Genomic DNA, 24,663 nt, shown 5'->3' on the forward strand with positions numbered 1-24,663 from the left:
GGAATGGCACCAACGAACAATTCCATAAATTCTTTGCAACTTTAAATCAGAATGAGGAAGGCCTTCAATTTACATGCTCAACGAACAGTGATGAGATAGACTTTCTAGACACCAAGGTCTATGTCTCAGAAGGCAAATTGGAAACTACACTGTTCAGAAAGAAAACGGCAACCAACAGTGTACTCCATGGCAACAGTTTTCATCCAAAATCGCTACTCAAGAGCATTCCATATGGGGAGTACATACGATTGAAAAGAAACTGCTCCAAACCAGAAGATGCCGAAAAAAAGATACTGGAAAGCAAATTGAGATTCCAAGCAAGAGGTTATAAGGACTATGTACTAAAAGACTGCAAAAAAAAGGCAGACAAAATCAGCAGAGCAGAAACGTTAATTGAAAAACAGAAACCCCCACAAGATAAAGATCCACCGAGATTTGTAACGACATACAACAAGGAGAGCGGGATCATTGCCAAAAAAATGAACAAATACTGGCATCTAATAAGTAGTGATCCAGATGTGGGACCCTTGGCGGGAAAACATCCTGCCATCACGTATAAGAAAAATACATCTTTGCAAAACCTATTAGTGAAAAGCTACTTCCAAACCAAAGAACAACCTAAATGGTGGATGGAACAAAATGTCGGCTTCAAGCCATGTACTACGTGCAAAGCTTGCAAGATAGGTAAAAAGACAAAGACAGTGTTGGAACCAGATGGAAAAGACATGCCCATCAAGCAGTACATTACATGCACATCAAAAAATGTGGTGTATGTGATAGAGTGCAAATGTGGAATGAAGTACATAGGGTCTACCACATGCATGTTAAAGAAAAGAATATTGGAACACATACGAGCAGTGAAAAATCAGAACTTGTTATATGCAACAGCAAAACATTTGAGCACCTGCCAAAATGGGGATTGGCGAGCCATGAATTTCTATGGACTGAAAATGCTAACCAAAACAGAGAGAGGAGGGGACACGGTCCGTCTCTTGCGACAAATGGAATCACGCTTCATTGTCCGATTCCGAACAAAACAGCCCAGAGGCATGAACTTCGGAGAAGATCTCCACATACATCTGGAGTGAGAATGAACTCTGCAAAAAACTACATAAAAACTTGGGTACTACACCCTTCACACAGAACTCTAATATTCACTTGAATTAATTTGATAAACTAATTCCCTGAGTGAACATAACTTGGGACGCTAAGTACTATACTTGTTATGTAAAAACACCAGTCCTTTGTCTGTCATTTATGTTTAAACAAATATTTTGCTTTAAAACTACATATCCCACAATGCCACTTCATGGCTCAGGTGGGGCAGTATATAAAGAAAAAGCAAAAAAGGACTCACTGACCGTGAGAAAAGCCGTGAGGCTGAAACGCGTCGGTGGAGTGTTGGTGAAATAAAGTAACTTTCAAAAAGTATCCGGTTGTGCCGCCCTTCTTGTACAAAATTGAAATTGGGGCTTTGATCCTGCCCTTGGGTTGAGCACACACTGTCGAGCGCTCTCGTGCATCAACGGATCGAATTGCTGGGATATATATCTATCTATATATATATATATATATATATATATATATATATATATATATATATATATATATATATATATATATATATATATATATATATATATATATATATATGAAAACAGCAGACTCCCAACTGCTATGGTCGCAGTATTCGGCGAGCGCAGACCTCAGAAGCAACTCCTTAATCTTCCATCAGATAATAGATGAGCCAGACACCAACGTTGTTAGGTTTTGCAGTGCATATTTAATTAGCAGGTGAAAGTGCAGAGCAAGTGCCCTCCATGACGCGTTTACATACATATATATATATATATACATATATATATGTATATATATATATATATATATATATTTATATATATATATATATACATATATATATATATATTCACTGAAAAAACCATAGGTTATAGACCATATATAGTTAGGAATTCGCATTTACAAAACCTTATTTTACTCACACAAAACCATTGAAATTCCATATAGTTGCACTAACTATATATCGCGCACCCGCAATCCACTGCTGATGATGTCACATATTACATCATTCATGACATGGTCAGTGACATCACTGATGACATCACTGATGACATCTCAAATGACATCACTGATGACATCTCAAATGGCATCACTGATGACATCACTGATGACATCTCATTTGACATTACTGATCACATCACTGATGATATCATTCATGTGATAATACGATGAACCTCTTCAGACTCTAATATAACCTTAGATAAAATCAGTGTAAACAGACACTCACAGACTGTCACTCATCCATGGAGTTACTCACACACCTAGTCAGTCATGCAAAGAATCAATCACACCTCCATTTCCTCAACTATACAGTTATACAAACTTTACTTATTCAAACATATACTAACACATATTTACTCTCTTATACAATCCCTGATACAAGTTCACAATGATCCATACAGCCACTCACACATTCACTGGCTCTTATGCACAGTTATTTATATATGTCAACTCTCACATGTACTGTGTTTTACATATGTACTTACTTTGACATGTAGCACTGAGATATCCATTCACTCACCAATACACTCATGCACACAGTCAACCGCCCATACAGCTGTTTCCACATGCACTTTTGAAAACATACATCTAGTGAATCAACTGCTCACACATCTATGCACAGAGTCATACACCTCCCAGCCACCCACACACACACTCAGTCTCCCATACAAATACTTGGGCAACCAATCAATAACCCATATAGTTGCTCATATAGCTACTTATCAACACATGCAACAGTTTACAGAACAACAGACATAATGATGCACAAATTAAGACAGTTTAGTCACTAACCCATGCACTCAGTGAGACACATTTAATCACTCACTCATACAGTCAGTCATGCACCTACTAAATCCTTCATCCAGACACTTATACATCCACTCTGTCAGGTTCCTGCATATAGCGCCTACCTAATCATCAGGAACTACATCTCCCATGATCCTTGTAGGGAGGAAGTATAAGTGTGGTTCTGCAGGATACTCGTCGCACGTAATTCTTAGTCCTATGTTTGTGTTTCTTGCCTTAGTGGGAGGTCTGGCGTTCTTCGAGCTGCTGCTGCCGATGGGAAGCGGGAGCTCTGATCCCTGCTCCGCTTCAACCTAAAGGTATTGTTTCCCTGAACCGGGAAGGAGCCCTGGCCTCGGGCGCCTACCGGCAACAAGGATACTGTCACCTTCGTTTTCTCGAAGGAGCGCACCGTTTGGGTGCGTGTCGATATTCAAACCCGGCTCCTCGGGGTTTTTGGTTTCCCGGAGCTTAGCGGCGGCCGCTGCAAGCTACCGTGGAAGTTTTCCAGAGCTTGGGCTTATCTGTTTCCGTTTTGTCCGGAGCATAGTGGTGGGCCCACTACATGCTGCCGGCTAGAATAGTTATTTGTGTTTGTGAATCGTCCGGAGTAGTGTGGTGTGTCTTGCTACCTACTGCCGGCTAGAGAGTTGTACCTTTGGTTTCTTTTCGTAGCGGAACGTAGTGGCGGTCACAACCACACGTTGCCGTTATTTAGGATAAAGACATTGTATTCTGTTGAGTGCACCAACGGATAACCTTACAGAACTAAAGGAAAATTCAAACGTTTCTAGGGGACAGAACCTTGCTTAATGGAGTGATGAAGTGTGGTATTTACTGCAAACTCGTTTTAGATTTATTCGAACTATGAACTTGTGCTAATCTCAAAGAATCATTTAGAGGAACAAGTTCAATGACCAGGGAGGGATCAATAATCTGAGGTTCTTATTCCACATGAAATGGTGTGTATTCTCAAAGGGTGTGTGTTTCCTAGAGCATGTACCTGTGTAAGATATGTGTGTTAACAAGTGTCTTTCCTTTCAGGAAGCTGGACTGTTAATCCTTTAGACTTGTTGGCGGACTGTGTACAGCCTCATAAGGTATTCAGCGGTCTATTGAGTGTTATTGTGAATAGTCAGAGTATTGGCAGGTGTTATAAAGCTTTTGTTCTGTCATTTCAGATCCCTTGTCCCTGCTGACCCCTACCCGTCCCCGGTCTCTTTTCATTATTTATCCCTCGCCTGATGGTTCGAACCCCCTGTGTACATATTCAGGGGGTTGGTAACGTCAGGAGGTGGACCCCTTTGTTCATCAATCGGATCCCGTGGAGCAGGCTCTGACACACTCATTCTTCAATATGTAAGACATATTTTAACTTTACAGAAACATACAGTCACTGGATGTTATCATCAGTGATGTCATCAGTGATGTCATTTGAGATGTCATCAGTGATGTCATCTGTGATGTCACTGACCATGTCATGAATGATGTAATATGTGACATCATCAGCAGTGGATTGTGGGTGCGCGATATATAGTTAGTGCAACTAACTATATATGGAATTTCAATGGTTTTGTGTGAGTAAAATAAGGTTTTGTAAATGCGAATTCCTAACTATATATGGTCTATAACCTATGGTTTTTTCAGTGAATTTTCAAGGTTTTGTAACTGCAAATTCCTAACTATATATGGTCTATAACCTATGGTTTTTTCAGTGAATTTTCAAGGTTTTGTAAATGCTAATTCCTAACTATATATGGTCTATAGCCTATGGTTTTTTCAGTGAATATATATATATATACATACATATATAAACATATATCATCTGTATATCTATATAAATACAAACATAAATGCATGCATACATATACTTATATGCATACAGATGCATGTTATTTACATGAAAGTTGAAAAAACACTAATAAAAGCAAAGCTAAAAAGCCACCTCATTACAAACAGAATGGCTTTAACTTAAACGAGGGCGAGATCTATTGCATTTTCAATGCTTGTTTACTTTGGTTCCATCAAGAAGGCATTCAGATGTGTCACACGTTTGCCATAAATTCTGAATGTTAGCACTCTAGTTGCACATTAGATCACTGTAGTAAAGCTACTGCTCACCAGGGACGTCTGCTGCTGGTATTCAAAGTGCATGTTTCAGTCTGCATGTCAGAATTTTTTTAATGAAATAGAAGAGGATTTGAGAAGTCACTCAAAATGATCCCTAATTTTTCTTTCTGAAGCACTAATCATACTTTCTATGGCAAAATTAACCCCCTCATGTTGTTCCTTTTTAAATTGAGTGTTTTCAGACTTACCACTTCATTCCAATCAAGATGGCTTCTGGTGTGCCATACTTTTGTCATAAGTAAGACTGTTAGCGCTCTAGTTGTTCTTTAGAACACTCTGGGACATTCTGTCATTGGGCTATACTTGGGGTACATCTGGGTGATATTTGGGCTACATTTCGGCTCTTTTGTCTCTGGTGGCCATCTTGGGAGACTGTATGTCAGAATTTTTTAATGAAATTGAAGAGGGTTTGAGAAGTCACTCAAAATGTGCCCTAATTTTTCTTTCTGCAGCACTAATCATAATTCATATGGCAAAATATACCCCCTCATTTTGTTCCTTTTTAAATTAAATGTTTTAATAGTTACCACTTTATTCCAATCAAGATGGCTTCAGGTGTGCCATACCTTTGTAATAAGTAGGACTGTTAGCGCTCTAGTTGTTCTTTAGAACACTCTGGGACATTCTGTCATTGGGCTATACTTGGGCTACATCTGGGTGATATTTGGGCTACATTTGGGCTCTTTTGTCTCTGGTGGCCATTTTGGGAGACTGCATGTCAGAATTTTTTAATGAAATAGAAGAGGATTTGAAAAGTCACTCAAAATGTGCCCTAATTTTTCTTTCTGCAGCACTAATAATACCTTCTATTGCATAATATACCCCCTCATTTTGTTCCTTTTTAAATTAAATGTTTTAAGAGTTACCACTTTATTCCCATCACGATGGCTCCAGGTGTGCTATACCTTTGTAATAAGTAGGACTGTTAGCGCTCTAGTTGTTCTTTAGAACACTCTGGGACATTCTGTCATTGGGCTATACTTGGGCTACATCTGGGTGATATTTGGGCTACATTTGGGCTCTTTTGTCTCTGGTGGCCATTTTGGGAGACTGCATGTCAGAATGTTTTAATGAAATAGAAAAGGATTTGAGAAGTCACTCAAAATGTGCCCTAATTTTTCATTCTGCAGCACTAATCATACTTTCTATGGCAAAATATACCCCCTCATGTTGTTTCTTTTTAAATTAAATGTTTTAAGAGTTACCACTTTATTCCAATCAAGATGGCTTCAGGTGTGCCATACCTTTGTAATAAGTAGGACTGTTAGCGCTCTAGTTGTTCTTTAGAACACTCTGGGACATTCTGTCATTGGGCTATACTTGGGCTACATCTGGGTGATATTTGGGCTACATTTGGGCTCTTTTGTCTCTGGTGGCCATTTTGGGAGACTGCATGTCAGAATGTTTTAATGAAATAGAAAAGGATTTGAGAAGTCACTCAAAATGTGCCCTAATTTTTCATTCTGCAGCACTAATCATACTTTCTATGGCAAAATATACCCCCTCATGTTGTTTCTTTTTAATTTAAATGTTTTAAGAGTTACCACTTTATTCCAATCAAGATGGCTTCAGGTGTGCCATACCTTTGTAATAAGTAGGACTGTTAGCGCTCTAGTTGTTCTTTAGAACACTCTAGGAGGCTGCAGTAGAACACAAAGGAATCAACTGACAGTCTCTGTCCTTGTTGGATGTACATGTTTTACTGAGAATGTCAGACTTCATTTTCACATGACTGAGAAAGATAATGTGAATTTACAGAAAATATGCTTTCAGTTTAGCTTATAGATCCCCTTCCAAACCACTGTGGGAAAATCATGAGATATTAGTTTTCTTTCAAACAATATTCATGATATCACAGCAGAAGGTTTTTTCACATGGTAAAATCTCCTTAGAACCCACCACAATTCCTAAAACGAGTATGGTACCATCAACAAATGATTTATAATGTAACTAAAGTCCTAAAACCCTCTATTAACTACAATGCTTTTTAATGAGGTGCTATCATGTATATTGGTCCCAAGATGGCTGCCAACACTTCTTGGATGAAGTGCTAACAGCCAATCAGATCAGATGTGTGGTTAGGCTCCGCCCAGATATATATCTTTTTTTGAACCTAAATTACTCAAAATCCACTGGAGCACATATATTGAGACCTAGCAAAGGCACATCGGGCTAACAGTCCCTACAATTTTGCCAAGTTTCGTGCAAATCCATTCAGCCGTTCGAGCTAAAAGTGAGGCCAACCGCCCTATGGAAATTAACATGGGAAAAACGCGTTTTGGGACCCCCCTTTTTTCTCAGCCCCCCCTTGATGAAACCCCCCCAAATTGTCAGGGGCTGCTCAGAAACAAAATGTTCCATTTTCCTGAAAATTTCAGCCAATTCCGTCCACAAACGCCAAAGTTATTAGACATAGAATTTTCAAAAATCCCATAGAGAAAAAATCCTAACTATATATACCTACTGGCGACCGCCAGTAGGTAATATATATATATATATATATATATATATATATATATATATATATATATATATATATATATATATATATATGTTGTAATACAAAACTGCCCTGAAGCATTGGACAGTCACTCGACGGCGTCTGCTACCATCCGGTTAATTTTTACCTTGACTGCTCACATTTTCTTTCCCCATCGCATTTCACCATATAGCCGACGCGTTTCAAGGCATGTCCGCCTCTTCTTCATGGGCTTCGCTTGACACAAAACACTGACGCCTCACCTTCATTTCAAATACGATCTTTTTATTGGCACATAAGGGCCCAATGGGCGTTTCCTTTCTGCAGTTCTCTTTTGTTGGGTGCTGGGATATGCAGTCTTTGAAGGTGAGTTAATTAAATACCTTTAGTAGGTTCAGTGTTAGTTCAAAATTTAGCGTAGTTAATCCTTAGTAGGTAGGAGAAAGTCTTTGTGAGCAAAATTGTGTCCCAAACGCCGTGCTGACAGGTCAGACAACAGTTCTAACCCCAGCCTTTCAATGGTGCTCCGTCCCACGGCCGGGCTGCCGTGTGCAAAGATATATGGTGAAATGCGATGGGGAAAGAAAATGTGAGCAGTCAAGGTAAAAATTAACCGGATGGTAGCAGACGCCGTCGAGTGACTGTCCAATGCTTCAGGGCAGTTTTGTATTACAATATATATATATATATATATAGAGAGAGAGAGAGAGAGAGCGATTGAGAGAGATTGAGAGGGAGATAGATATAGATATTGGTGATTATCTATTGCCCGTTGTCAGTACGTAGTTATAGTCAGGACAATGTTCGTAGAGAAAAAGTGTTTTTTGACTTGCGTATATCTTTGACGCCATTTGACAAATCTTCATCAACTTTTCTGAAAAAAAGTGTCATATTGAGTGTTGTTGTGCAAGGAAAGTTTTGGGTTGACCAGTCAAGTGGGGGCGAAGACAAAAGGGGTGTTAAAAAATATTATTTCCGATTTTAATTCCCATAGGAGCTTTGAACATGACTACAGCCCTAACAGCCGGACGGAGTTACAGCAAATTTGGCAGGAAGGTCGATTTTGGTTCACAGGCCACGCTTTCAGTTATCTTATGTAAATCCATTCAGTAGTCTATGAGAAATTTAAAGGAAAGCAAATAATGATATCCGGGCAGAGCTCAGCACAGATCTCATGTTGAAATCTGATTAGCTTCCAACACTTCAACTAGGAAGTGTTGGCAGCTGTCTCAAAAAATTACCCCCTAGGTGTGGTGGTGGGGTCACCCCAACAGGGTCAAAAATCACAATAAAAAAAGTTTACATGAAAACATGAAAGAGCTGTGATTCCGTGGCAAAAATAAAAAATAAAATCCTAGCCTTTTGCCATGGAAAACTCTATTATTGAACACCTACGGGGCAGGCCCTGGAGAAAAGTCATCTTAGCTGCATTTTCCCTCAACTTCAGTCTCCCCCCCTTTTGACAGGGTATGAGAACATTGGACATGTTGTAGACCTCTTTGAAATGGCAATTATACAGGCCCTCAACATTATTGCACCTTTGTCAAAAGTCAAACAAAAGTCTAAGATGTCTCGTTGTTTTACCGAATCCATAAAAACTGACAAACTGGCCAGAAAAAAGATGAACATACATGGAGATTAACTAAAAGTACAGAGGACAGATTAGCTTATAAATTTAACCAAAGTCATTACCTAGACAATATCAAATTAGCTAAAAAAAACATATCACTTAGAGAATTGACAAGGCTGCAAACTCACACAAAGAACTTTACAAAATATTAAAAGAATTCACCAACCTCTCTTACCAAATTGAAAGTCCATCTTCACACATCTGGGTCGACACATTATCCACCTACTTTGAAGAAAAGACTGATATAATTCACAATACTTTCTCCAGTCACAACACTGAAGAGCAAAGCAACAAATCTGACTGCATCAATGTACCCGCCACAGTATTTCTCGAGGAGTTCACTGAATTTACCCAGAAACAAGTCAGAGCAGCAAAACTCAAGACCAAATCTGGCCAAATCTGGCTCCCTGGTCGACTCTGTTCCACCTCACATTTGATAAATTCTTTCTCCAGTGCTCCTTAATAGTCTTATTGACATATTTAACGTGTTCTTAAGTCAAGCCACACTCCCAATCAAATAGAAAGCAGCCAGGGTCAAACACATGCTAAAAATAACATTGGTAGACCCCTTTGAGCCTAACAACTACTGGCCAATCTCTCTACTTCCTTACTTAGAAAAAGTGCTGTAATCCCTCGTATGCCTGCTGCAAAGCACGTGTACCATGCAGATCAGAAAGTGTATGTACAGTAAACAGGTCAGTGGATTACTGCTTTTGTCAGGGTGATCCCTTTTGTTACTTGCAGTTTTATAGGTCAAAATCCAAATATAGAACAGTGAGCTTTTAGATGCCATTAAAGAGCTGCAAGGTATAGGTTAGAGAGTTATGCATTTTTCCCCAGACTCATGTTAGGGGCAGCCTCATTATGTTGTAAAAACGGTTCTTTGGGTTTAAATCAGTTCTTATTAGTAAAAACAACCCCCAACCAAGGTGTTACATTTAAATTCTAAGTGTATGCTTCTCTAGACCAAGCACTCTTAAATTATACTGCCTACCAGTATGGGTGACGTGATTCCTACACCTTGTAGTCCTTTGCTTATGTAACATTTCCTATACAGTGATTTACACATGTTTGATTCATTTTCTCTGTGTACTGTGTGTGTGATGTAAAGTACTCTGACACTATTCTGGTATGAGTGGTGCTATAAAACAAATAACATACATGATAGAGCATGATTATGGAGACTTAAGGGGCACTGTTAAATGGTTTTGGTGAGGAAATCAGCAGAGAAGGAGCTCATTGGGGGGAGCAACAAATATTGCCACATGAGTCACCACAAGCACTAGAGCCAGCCCTGTGTTAAACAAGGTAAAGAAAAAGGACCCCAAAATGTTTATTTCCTCTGTTAATACATTAAGTAAAGACTTAATGCAAGGGTGAACAGTGACAGCACAAGAACAGAGATAGCACAAAGGGCAAGAAGGGGATAGGACATGTACATTGAGAACAGGTGGCTGAGGAGAAAGGGGCAAGGGCAGGGGCAGCAGCAATGGAGAGTGACAGCACAGGGACATTTGCAGCATAACAAACTTGGGAGAGAGGGGGCAGGGGAATGCCCATGGAGAATATGTCGGGAGTAAGTAAGTACAACAATGTAGGGCAGTAGTAGCACGAGGCATTGGCAGAGCAATTGACCGGGGAGGGAGGAGGAAAGGGCAGACACATTGAGAACTAGAGGGAGCGGTTGCAGGAGCAGCCATGGAGGACAGCTCCAACACCAGGGTAGTGGTAACACAATGAATCAGGGAGAAAAAAGGGCATGCCCAAGCACATGAAGATAGGAGTGAAAGGGGACAGGAGAAGAAACTGAGAGCAGTGGCAGCAAAGTGGCAGTGGCAGCACAATGGACCAAGGAGGTAGGGGGCTGAGCGACATATACAGAGAGTGAGAGGGGAAGAGCAGCAGGGGCAAGTGCATCAATGGAGTTAATGGTAACAGAGGAGCAGTAGTAGAACATCAGAGCAAGGAGGGAGGTGGCAAAGGCATGCACACAGAGAACTGGTGATAGTTTGTAGGGAGCAGCAATAGAGGGCAGTGGCAGAACAGGGGCAGTGCTAGCACAATGGTACAAGGATGAAAAACGCAGGGGCAAGCACATTAGAAGAAGGAGTGCCAGGGGCAGTAACAGAGGACAGTGCAGCACCGGGAATGTGGCAGCAAAAAACGCTAGGGAGGTAGGGAGCAGGGGCATGTGCATGGAGAACAAGGCAAGAGGAAGCGAACAGCGGCAACAATGGAGGGCAGTTTCAGAACAGAGGCAGTGAAACATAACAGATAGGGATATAGGAATGCACATGGAGAATGGAGGGGTGGGGAAAGGGGGCAGCAGCAGGGGCAGCAAGAGTGGTCGATGACAGCACAGGACATGTGGCAGCATAAATGGACCCGGGAGGATGGGGTAGTGGCAAACACAGGGAAAACAGCGGGAAGGGAAGGGTGAGCAATGAAGGGCAAGACTGCATAGGCCCGTGGCAACACAACTGACCATGGAGGGAGGGGTCAGGTCCTAGTACATGGAGAATGAGGGGGCATAGGCAGCAACGAAGAGCAGTGGCAACACAACAAGCAAAGGAGAGCGAGGCAGAGTGACACATACGGAGAACTAGGGCAGTGGGAGGGGACATTGGCAGCAACAGAGAACAGTGGAAGCACAACAGATCAGGTATGGTGGGGCTGGGTCATGCGCAATGACAATGAGGGAGAAGGGGGGCTTAGGCCGAAACAGAAGGGAGTGGTAACACATGGGTAGTGGCAGGACAACAGACCAGGGAGGGAAGGGACAGGTGCACACACATAGTGAATGCGGGCAGGAGGGAGGGGGCAGGTACAGCAATGGAGGGAAGTGGTAACACACCAAATAAAGGAGTATTGTGACAAGGGCATGCACGTGGAGAACAGACAGGGAGTAGAAGGGGCAGTAGAGCAACAAGAGGCAGTGGTACAACAGGGGCACTGGAAGCACAACAGACTAGGGAGTTAGAGGCAGGGTCACTCACACAATGAATAGGAGGAAAGCCTTGAGTAAAATTCAGAGCAATGTAAGTAAAGAACCTTGCAGTGGCATACAAACAAAGAACAGGGGCAAGGGGAGGGTACAGTGGCAGCAATGAAGGGTATGCAGAATGTGCATGGGCAATGGCCGCAAAATGGACCAAGGAGGGAGCGGGTAGGGTCTCGGACATGGAAAACTGGGAGGGGACAGCAAAAAGGCAGGAAGCTGACCAGGGAGGGCAGACAGGAGGGACATTTGCAACAAAACAGTTCCCATAGGGCAGAAAGGAGTAGACAGGAGCACACAGTTGAAAACGAGGCCAGGTGTGAGGGGTTTATGGGCAAGGGCATGAAGCTGACCATACTGGAAAGATCTGAATAGGCAGCGAGCTGATCACAGAGAGTAAGTGGGAGGGGGAGATGCACACTGACAGAGAGCAGAGTACAGGAAAAACTGGGGCAGGGGCACAAGCTGATCAATGAAGCAGACTGCAGTGACTTGGCCAGTCCCCAGTTGGGTCTGGGCCAACCCCCCACTATACATGGCTAATGTTAATGTGCACTGGGGGTAAATATGATTAACAAAATAAACCAGGAATTCAGTGAGAGAAACAAAGGCTAAATGGATGCTATAATTAGGTGTTGAAAAACGAATAATTAAAAATCAAGCCCAACTTAAACCGCTTTTGCTTTGGCGAAGGCTGAAGGATTCAACATGCCTTGAGGACTTTTAAATTTCCCTCCAGGACGTGGTTTCCTAGGATAACTCTGGTAAAATTAAATGGGTATCTAAGGTTAAAAACCTTTTATTTCAACTTGGTTCAGGAAAAGGTTGGTCTTCCCCTCCTACCATGAAATATTTTTCCAGGGTTTTTCTCAAGAATGCATTCTGGGGGTAGATTTATGCTGCTGAAACTAGGAATGTTATAGAAGGGTCTGTTGTATGTAACATTTTGGACTTTAAGACTGATGTGATACTTGAGGCTTTCCTAGATTATATATCTCCGACAGCTGCAAGGAAAACAAATCTTAAATTTCGATATGGCACTTTACCCCTATTTTCCCCACATGCTAAATTAAACCCTGTTCCTCTATGAGCACTAAATGTCCAACATGTCAGCAGGGGGAGGAATCCTTGGCACAATGTGTTTCCTTTTGCTCCTCACATGGCCGGCCTAGGAAAGTCTGTATTATTCCATTATGTAAAAAACTTGGCTGCAGACAGTATCAGTATGCACTACAGCTCTTGCACACATAGTTTATCAATCAATCAATCAATCATATCATTTGTAAAGCATGCTACTTACCCCTGAGGGTCTCAAGGTGCTGGGGGGTGGGGAATGCTTCCACTGCTCCAAAAGCCAGGTCTTGAGGAGTCTTCTGAAGGTCAGTAGGTCTTGGGTCTGCCGTAGGTGGGTGGGAAGGGTGTTCCAGGTCTTGGCACCGATGTGGGAGAATGATCTGCCACCGGAGGTCGGTCTTTGGATGTGGGAGACTGTGGCCAGGGCGAGGTCGGTGGAGCGGAGCTTGTAGGTGGGAGTATGGATGCTGAGTCATCTGTTGAGGTATGTTGGTCCGGTGTTGTGGAGTGCCTTGTGTGCGTGGGTGAAGAGCTTGAAGGTTATCCTCTTGTTGACGGGGAGCCAGTGCAGGCTCTCAGGTGGGGAGTGATGTGGCTGCAAGAGGGATGTTGAGGATGAGGCGTGCAGAGGCGTTCTGGATGCGTTGCAGCCGTCTCAGAAGTTTGGCCGGGCTCCTGTGTAGAGGGCGTTTCCGTAGTAAAATCTGCTGCTGACGAGGGCCTGGGTGACCTTTCTTCTTGTTTCGGTGGGGATCCACTTGCAGATCCTGCGGAGCATGCAGAGGGTGTTGAAGCAGGAGGAAGAGACAGCGTTGACCTGCTTAGTCATGGAGACGTGGAGTTGAGGATGACCCCTAGGTTGTGTGAGTGGTCGGTGGGTGTTGGAGCTGTTCCCAGTGCGATTGACCACCAGGAGTTGTCCCAGGCAGAGGGGGTGGATCCGAGTATGAGAACCTCCGTATTGTCTGAGTACAGCTTCAGTCGGCTATTCCTTATCCATTCAGTGGCGGTCTTCATTCCTTCGTTGAGGTTGGTTTTGGCAGTGTGGGAGTCCTTGATGAGGGAGAGGATCAGCTGGGTGTCATCGGCATAGGAGATGATGTGGAGGTCGTGCAGTCGGGCGATGAGGGCGAGAGGTGCCATGTAGATGTTGAACAGCGTTGGGCTAAGAGTTGAGCCTTGGGGTACGCCGCAGATGATCTTACTGGCTCAGAGCAGAAGGGGGGAAGGCGGACGCTCTGTGTTCTGCCGGAGAGGAAGGAGGTGGTCCAGTCCAGGGCCTTCTCTTGAGTCATGGAGGCGTGTTCGTAGTATGCGGTGGCAGACCGTGTCAAAGGCGGCTGACAGGTCCAGAAGGATGAGAGCCAATGTTTCTCTGTTGTCTAGCAGGGTCCTGATGTCATCGGTGGTGGGGATGAGGGCAGTTTCGGTGCTGTGGTTGCTGCGGAACCAGGACTGGGAAGGGTCCAAGTTACTGTTCTCCTCGAGGTAGAGGGTCAGTTGTTTGTTGACGGTCTTCTCGATGACCTTTGTGGGGAACGGGAGTAGGGAGATGGGCCGGAAGTTCTTGAGTTCCTTAGGGTCCACATTGGGTTTCTTGATTAGGGCGTTGATCTAAGCGGGCTTCCAGCTCTCTGGGAAGGTTGCAGTCTTGAAGGAGATGTCGATGACTTTCAGGAGATGGGGTGCTGCGCCTGTGCTGGCTTTGTTGAATATGTGGTGTGGGCATGGGTCGGACGGGGATCCAGAGTGGATGGTGTTCATGATCTTGATGGTGTCGTCGCCGGTGATTTTGGTCCAGGAGAGCAGGCAGTTAGTGCGGATGCTGGTCGTAGGGGTGGAGGTCTGGGTGGTTATCAGGGCTGTCGTGGCATTGAAGCTATTGCGTATGTCTGCGATTTTGCGGTGGAAGAAGATGGCCAGCGAGTCCCACAGGTCTTGCGAAGGTGGGATGTCATTGGTGTTGGAGCTGGGGTTGGAGAATTCCTTCACAATGTTGAATAGCTCTTTGCCGTTGCGTGCGTTGTTGTCTAGGCAGTCTTTGAAAGAAGCCCCTTTGGTGGATATGAGGAGGTGATGGTGTCTGCGGGTGGAGTTCTTGTGGGCTGTGAAGCTGTTCGGTGCTCGTTCACGGAGCCAGTTCTTCTCCAGTTTTTGGCAAGTTTGCTTGGAGGCCTGGAGGTCTTCAGTGAACCAGCTGGCTATCTTGCAGGTGTGATAGTTGGAGGGTTTCTTGAGCGGGACGAAGGTGTTGGTGCAGTCGTCAGTTCACTGTCTGAGGTTGCGGGTGGCGGGGTCGGTGGGTGGGCTCTGGGCGAGGGTGATGGTTAGCTGGTCTCTGGTGACTTTGCTCCAGCAGCAGCGAGTCATCTGTTGGGTGAGGTGGTGCGTGGTGGGCTTCTTGAAGGGGAAGTGGATGCAGCGATGGTTGGTCTAGTGGAGTTTGGTGGTGTGGATGAAGGAGACGTGTGGGCTTGCAGAGAAGATGGGGTCAAGCGTGTGGCCAGCGGAGTGGGTGGGTGTTGTGACGAGTTGTCGATCAAGGTGGTGGAGTTGCAGTCGTTGTTGTTCTTGAGGTGGAAGTTCTGGTCTCTGAGAAGGATGTAGTCTGTAGAGGCGAGGGTGTGCGTGCTGACGAAGTCGGCGATGGAGTCACTGAACTGTGGTTGAGGTCCGGGTCTGGGGGGTCTGTAGACGAGGGTTCCTCTGACGGTGGTTTGGGGATCACTGTGAATATGGAAGTGCAGGTGCTTGGGGGTACTGAGGATGTTGTCAGTGTTGGTCGAGACTCTGAGAGTGTTCCCGTGAAAGAAGGCGATTTCTCCTCCTACTCCGTTGGAGCGGTCCCTGCAGGAGATTTTGTAGCCTTCCAGGACTGAGATGGCGATGCCGGGTGCCGAGGCGGGGTCCAGCCAGGTCTCTGTCAGGAAGCTGATGTCTAGGGAGGCAGAGTAGAGTAGGTCCCAGAGCTCAACAGCGCATTTGTGGGCGGAGCAGGTGTTGAGGGGGATGCGTATAAGGTAGTTGGGTGCTTTCCCGGTCAGCGGCTTGGCGGGCGGAAGTCGGTGAGGCTGAAGTTCCGGCAGGTGAAAGGTCCATGGGTGTGCTTCAGGGTGGCCAGGAAGCAGGTGTGTCATCGTCCGTTGTTGAGTTTGTGGAGAGTGCTGGCATCGTAGCGGTGTCGGGCGTCGTGGCGGTTGTGGGGTTCTGGCACTGACAGTCATAGAAGGGGTTGCCTTAGGCATGCCTTTGGCACACTAGTGATGCGGCCCCTGTGCGGCCGCTGCGCTGCCTCCATATAAGGGGAGTTGGGAGGGAGGAGCAGCTGGAAGGTAGGAGCAGGGTGGTGAGTGCTAGAGCAAGGGGGCGGGCCGCAGGGACAAAGCGGCGAGAAGAGCGGGAAAGAGGGGGTGAAAGACGGCAGGGTAACAGAAGGCAAGTGGGGCACAAAGATTAGCAGGAGAGGAAAAAGAAATTAGGCAGGCAACAACAGGGAATAAAAGCAGTCAAGCAGTCAGCAAACTAAGTAGTACATAACAGGCAGTGCAGAAAAAAATGAGCAGCAAAGTAACACCAGTGCACCGAGGCTGTACAGAGGCGTGGGGAGTGACCTGCCTGCGAGCAGTGTTTATGCAGATGATAGTCTGTGCCGTGTCCAAATATCTCCACTGGAGCTAGTGCATTAGATCCAAAATTATGGTTTGAGCACTTTTTCAGTTGTTATGCCTGGAGCCCTAATATTTACCTTTCTACTATCACTTGATTGTACAGCGTCTTCTCTTATTATTACACTACTTTTTAAATCATAATAAGGCCAATGTCTTATTTTTTACATTGAGTGCTTTACCTTTCTTCCCTCCCTTGACTTATGGTCGCTAGGTTTTATAATAAATAATTATTTTAGATATATGTGTAGCTATTGGTTTTATGCAGCATATGCTCAAGATTAGGTATGACCTATTACTAGTGATGAGATTTGTTGATCAAGCCATTTTTTAATATGTTTTTCTCTTTATGTATTCTATTTGAATTTTTCTCTGCACTTTTATGGTTGGAAAATACAGAATAAAGTATTTGATAATGAAATGTACCAGTTATAGTTTAGTGAGCTAACTATAACATTTGCCACTGACATTCACTGCTTATGACCTCAATAATACGAATGTATGACGTTACAATGCACACATTCACAACGCATGCCATTACAACTAAACTTTTACAACGCACCATCCATTACAACGCATGCTTTTACAACGCATGCCAGTACATCCCAGATGCTATTACCACGCATACCATTACTACGTAAGTATAGGTAAGTATTTAATTTTATTTATATTTATTTAATTTTAATATAACTTTATTTTTTAATTAATTTAAATTAATTATTAATTGTATTTATTTTTTAAATAATTGTATTATTATAAATGTATTTTTAAAATAGTTTTAATTTTTTTTAAATATATAAATTATTATTTAATTTGATTTTATATATATATATGTTAAATAATGTAATTTAATTATTAAATGTATTTAATATATTTTTAATTTCTATTCTAACTCTTGGGGGTGTAATAGTAGGATAAGTGTTGGATAGTGTTGGGTTAAAATTACTATTCTAACTCCAGGGGGGTGTAATAGTAGGGTAAGTGTTGGATAGTGTATTGGTTAAAAATACTATTCTAACTCCAGGGGGGTATAATAGTAGGGTAAGTGTTGGATAGTATAGGGGTTAAAATTACTATTCTCACTTCAGGGGGGTGTAATAGTATGGTAATTTATGGATAGTGTAGGGGTTAAAATTACTATTCTAACTCCAGGTGGGTGTAATAGTAGGGTAAGTGTTGGATAGTGTAGGGGTTAAAATTACTATTCTAACTCCAGGGGCGTGCAATAGTAGGGTAAGTGTTGGATAGTGTAGGGTGTTAAAATTACTATTCTAACTCCAGGGGGGTGTAATAGTTGGGTAAGTTTTGGATAGAGTAGAGGTTAAAATTACTAAATTAAAATAATTTATATTACAATTATTTTTTTAAATTATAAATAATTCAAGTAATTATTTTAATTAATTACAAAATAATTAAATATGTATTAATTAAATAAAATACATACCCATACCTAATTATTTTTAAATACATTTTTAATAATTTAAATAATTATTTGAATTAATTAAAATAAAACTAAATTACCATAAATTAATTAAAATACTTACCAATACTTACGTTGTAATGGCATGCGTTGTAATAGCATCTGGGATGTAATGGCATGTGTTGTAATAGTATTCGTTGTAATGGATGTTGCGTTGTAAAAGTTTTGTTGTAATGGTAGTGCTTTGTAATAGTTGCGTTGTGATGGCTGTTTACCAATAATACATCAATGATTACATCATTATTGACATCACTAATAACATCTCAAATTATTTCTTCTCTGTTGGGTTACCATCACTAAGCCCCTCATCACTTTATTCCTCATCAGAGTTTCCAGGACTAGGGACATTGATAACTGAAGGCAGAGAGGAGGTGTTAGAAATCACAGAGATCACAAGGGAACCCTAAAGGTCACCTTAGAAAGGAGGAATTATTGGGGCAGTCTGTAATTTGCTCCCCAATTCTTTCGGGAATTTCACCCCAAGCGTCTCTGGGAAAGGGTAAAATTGAGGGGTAGAAAGGGACTTTTAGGGTTCAGGGAACAGCAGGGTTAAAAGGTAGTAAGAGGTTATTAGGGTTCAGAGAAGTTTGACATTAAGAGATAGTAAGTGTTTTTTGGGGTCAATAGTTGGTAATGTTAAAGTGTAATACTGAGTTAAGCGGTTAGCAGGGTTCAGAGTAAGGCAGCATTAGAGGGTAGTAAAGGGGTTTTTAGGGATCAGGGAAGTGTAGTGTTAGGGGTCAATAAAGACAATTAATGTTTAGAGAAGGGTAGCATTAAGGAGTAGTATGAGTTTCATTATAGTTCAGAGATGGGTAACATTAAGGGGTAGTAAGGTGCTTTTAGAGGTCGTGGAAAGAGGTATTAAAAGTTTTTGGGTGTTCAGGGATGGTTGCAGTATTGGATTGTTAAATACCGAATTTTACCAATTCGGTATTTAAGAATCGGTAAATAGTATGTAGGTAAAAATTCAGTAAATGCTACAGATTCTGTAATATTCGGTATTACCGATTCGGTATTTACCGATTCGGTAATTCCTATTCATTCCTATGGGCCTGGAGGCCCATAGGAATGATTGGGAGGCCATTCACTATTACTGATTCGGTAAATACCGAATCGGTAATAGGGGGAGCATATTCAAGGGTGGCAGGGTGTCACATTGACACCCTGTCGCACCCTTGAATCATGCATTTCTGTACATGTGGCGCACATACATGCCGTAAGGGCATGTATGTCTGCCACATGGCACTTTTATAAAAGCACAAAATAGCTCTTTTAAAGGTATTCAATATTTACCACCACTTGTAGTTGGTGGTAAATAACGAATCCTTAAATCAATAATGCACACACTTGAGTGCCCCCTACATAGGATTTAAGGTTTCAGGGCCATATGTAGGTAAATGGCATTTACCGAATCGTAAATACCGAATTTTACCGATTCAGTATTTACAATTCGGTAAATGCCATGTAGGTAATTATTCTGTAAATATTACCGAATCGGTAATATGCGGTAATTACCGAATCGGTATTTACCGATTCGGTAATTGCCAATGATTCCTATGGGCCTTGAGGCCCATAGGAATCAATCGCAATTACCGAATCGGTAAATACCGATTCGGTAATTTTACCGATTTGTCAAGGGGGACAGGGTGTCACTTTGACACCCTGTAGCACCCCTGATTTTGGCTTGTGTGCAATGTGACACACATACATGCCCTTAGGGCATGTATGTGTGCCACATGGCACAGGTGTACATGCACAGATTGCACACAGAAAATCGTTATTTACCATGCCATTGTATTTCATGGTAAATAACGAATTTCTAAGGGCCTGTGGCACTGTTTCCAGTGCCACCTACATCCCAAAATTCTGATTCTGTACATTTACCGAATCGGTACTTTACCGATTCGTTAACATTACCGATTCGGTAAATATACAGAATCAGTAATTTTCAGGCCCCCTACATCTGGAATTACGAATACCAGTCGGTAACGGCCGAAATCGGCCGTTACCGACCGGTATTTTCCCACCTACATATGGCCCTCAGTAATTTACCGATTCAGTATTTTAAGAATTCGGTAATTTACCGATTCCTTAAATTACCGATTCGGTAAATGACGAATCCTTAAATCCAGTCAACTACATTAGAAAAAGCAAAATACCGGTCGGTAACAGAAAATTGACCAATTTTCGTCCGTTACCGACCGGTATTAGGTTACCTACATATGGCCCTACTTCGCCTCATTTTTACTGTTTTTATGTGTACTGCATTGTGCAGCACACAATAAAACAGCAAAAGACCATGCATGATTGTTTATGTGCAGGAAAGTGTCTCTTCCTTCACATAAACAATCATTTCAAAAATGAAGAGTTGCATCTTCTATGTCTGCAGCACGAAGCAGCACACATAGAAGTTACAAATCGCATTTAAGATTGTTTATGTGCAGGAAGGGACCCCTTCCTGCACACAAACAATCATTCCCACAACGCAGGTACCCTTGCACCATGGTGCAAGGGTGCGTGCGTTGGCGCTACGTGGCTAAATTTAGCACCAGCACAGGGGGAAACACAGGGATGCACCGTATTGTTGTAAATACAGTGCAGCCTTGTATTTCAGAAGCGGCAGAGCATGGTGTTAAGACAAGAAGGCTAACGCTGCATTCCAAAGCTTCCTTGTAAATATGCCCCCATGTGTTTTTTTCACTCACTCATTATTAATATTTTTTTCTCTTTAGAAATGAAGCTAAAAAAACAGGTGTTTATTTCTCGAATAGAAAAACTGCATATGAAATAAAGGGGCTTTTCTCCCTCAATTTACAGACCACTGATTGTATTCCCAACCTGGGTCTTCCATGCATTGCTTGGTGAACTCAGGGCATGCAAACCAATTCCTGGTCACCTCTCCGAACAGAAAGAGATGTGCTTATTGCTGTGACATAGGGCCAAATGTACGACTGAAAATTGCATGCGCAAATGGGTTTGCATGAAAAAATCCTGTGGGCCATGTACTAACACTATTTTCTGAGTCTCAAATAAGTTGCGACTCGCAAAATAGTGTTTTGCAACTCGCAATTAGGGAGGGGCATTCCCTTCCTAAAAGCGACCTCACAAGCCATGTAAGAATGTTTTGCGACTGCAATTGCAGTCGCAAAACATTCGCAATTTACCACCCTCTTCAAGAGGGTGGTAAAGCACTCTCAAACGGGAAGGGGTCCCCAGGGGATCCCCAGTGGGGTAACAAATTTTGAGGGGGCACCCCTGCAAAGCACATGAAGGGGGCCACCCCGGCAGCCCATCCCACCACCTACCACTTGCCCTACCACCCAGAAATCTAGTAAATTTGGATTTGAAACCTCCAATATTTAAATGAAATGCCTCCACATTGTCTTTTCTAAGTTCTGATGAGAAAGTGGGAAACACTCTTAACATAAAAGCTATGCCATTTGTAACAATACTGTTAAAAGTAGATTATTTAAGAGAGGCAGCAATCAGGACAATGCCAAGGAGCAGTCCTATTGTCTCAAGAACTGCCTATGGCTGAAGAACAAAGAACAATTATGAAGGGTCTGAAATAGAATTGATATTAATGGACATACCTTGAAACTTTGTAAGACAAACCCAAACCTGCAATTCCATCAAAACTCGACTGACAAATAATATACATGAGAAGTACACAAGATATAACTCAGTATCCTGTGAAAGTCAAGAAAAATAGACTGGTTAATTATCTGCATGCCACACACAAGCGACAGTCAAGGGTTGTGCATGATAATAATGTGAACTGAGGAAGCAATTTAAATCATAATGTCTTTATTAGTAAAAATTGCAAAACAGGCAGGCAAACAGGGCTGAGGAAGAAAACTGTTTGGATGCTTCAGAACATTGATGCAGATGTTTGTCTGTTTTTATTTATCATTTCTGTAGTGTAAACAATGCTAAATACAAGATGTAAGGTACACATATTACAGACAAGTGCAAGCAACATCATAAATAACACTGCATGTAGAATAAAAACAAACCATATCAGCAAGTACCTAATGACAATCCATACAAACTGTAGTTGTAAAGCAAAATAAAAAATGCAAATACTTTCAAAGTGCCAAATAAAGCTATCACCAGTCCAGCAATATACAAAAATCATTGACATGAGTGCTGAGTGAGTAGTGTGCTCGTGTGACTGCAGGGTGAGGTACAGGGTGAACAGTCACAAGTGCACTGCGAGTGCAGAGGAATGACTGAGTGCAGGGTGAGTAGGTGATAAGCATGGGGGAATTTTGTCAATCTGGCGTTCGCAAATTTGCGTATTTGCGTATTTGCGAACTCGCAATCCGCAAAATCCACGAATTCTCGCGAATTTGCAGATTTTTTTTTTTTTGTGTCCGCAAGGGTTTTTGCCAGTTCGCGGGTGTTTTGTACCAGTTCGCAATTGCGAACGTACTTTTTGGCTCGCAACGGTCGCGACTTTGTTGTTTTTATGTCTGGTTCATCACCACAGGTTCACAGCACCCTGCCCTGCTTCAACTGACATGAATTAATTTGGGGTTGTTTAATGTGTCACTGAATTTAAACTTCCTGTCTGGCACCTGCTTCCTTATCTGTAATTTGCTTTCTGTTGCAGTGCAATTTTTTTTCCCAGGACCTTTGTGGCCTACTTGCAGCTATTCTATGAGCCTGCTGTGAGGGTCAGAGCAGGGTCATAGAATAGTTGCAAGTAGGCAACTGAACTCTGGAGGGGCCCCTCAGTAAGCACTACAGGGAATGGTTACTAATGATGAGTTTGAACTTTTGCACCTGCTGAGTGCTTTCAGTTTTGCAAAACTCGTTTTCTGCAGAACAGCAACTGTAATACCCCAAACAAATATAGGCAACTGAACTCTGGAGGGGCCCCTCAGGAAGCACTACAGGGAATGGTTACTAATGATGAGTGAACTTTTGCACCTGCTGAGTGCTTTCAGTTTTGCAAAACTCATTTTTCTGCAGAACAGCAACTGTAACTGTCTTGTGCAGAATTGCAAATTTTGTAATTTCGCGAGTGCGAGATTGTTGCTGCCGCCGCATCTACATGTTCGCAATTGCGAACTTTCGCGATGCGTCGCCAAACTCCCGCGGGATCCCGCAGCAAGATCCAAAATGGCGCAGCACTCGCAAAATATCGAGAAAAACAACTTGGCAAACGCTGAAAGACGGTAAGTGAACGCCGCACGCCGCAATATTGTATCACCAAGCAAAAAATCCGCTGCGTGCGAATTTGCGGATTTTCTGTAAATTCACGAGAGTTCGCGGATTGCGAATTTACCGAAAATCCACAAAATCTGCAAGCGTAACGGATTTCCCGCCCATGCTTAGTGGGTGAATGGTGTGAGTGCATGGTGGTCTGTGTGAGTGCAATGTGATTGCTGTGAGTGCAGGGTGAGCATAAAGGTGAAGGGCGAGAATGAGAAGTGAGTTGTCTGAATGCAGGATGCATTCCTGGACACTTAAAATAACTCAGCATGTTATTGACGGTGGCGTAGGGTTTCAGGTATACATTAAACTATTGTTAAACTGGCATTAATAGGGATAGAGTGTGTAGGAAATAATGTGCTGATTGTGCAACAAACTTCGAGTCTTATGATTAGGGTTGCCACCTCATTATTTTGATGCCCCTAGAGGACAAAAATAAGCATAACCTAAAGCTGTATATTCAGCACTTATCTGTGCATACTTCGAACAGCAAATATAAATAGAAAACACTTTTAATTGTGTGCTAGGGCTGCCTGAATGATCCATGAATGATAATTAAAGGGAACAAAGACAGAATAGTCACACTACAAATGAATACATAAATTTTTATTTATAACCCTATTTAGTTTCACGATGTGGTCTTTGAGTGTCTTTAAACAAAACATGGCTGGCATTTTTCTTTTGGCAACCCTACTTTATATTCCTTTTCATGAAACGCATTCTCACTTTACAGCAGTAAATGTAAATTTCAAATGTAAGGTATAGGCAGAGTGGGTGCCCAGGAGGTACTGGAACGAGAAAGAAAACTAGGCCTCTGTAACCAGTTTACAAAGGTATGTAAATATGCAAATGGTCTCTGGCATTGAGGCAGTTGCCTTCAACCCCCTTGCTTCTGGGTCTGGTAGCACTGATCACTGTGACCTGCCCCCATCTGCACGCACCATATAATTTATGAGGTAGGACCGACTGATCTGAGGCAAGTAACTAGTGCAACCAACCCCGGCCAGAGAGTGTAGTGCTGCCTGTGTGCGGTACAGTGCTGATGGGGCCCCTGGAGGCTGGAAAACAGGGGCTGTTGGGGGCATAGCTGGCAAGGTTTCAGAGTGCCATGTGTGACTG

Source organism: Lissotriton vulgaris, chromosome 5 (assembly GCF_964263255.1).
Source record: "Lissotriton vulgaris chromosome 5, aLisVul1.2, whole genome shotgun sequence".
NCBI lineage: Eukaryota > Metazoa > Chordata > Amphibia > Caudata > Salamandridae > Lissotriton > Lissotriton vulgaris.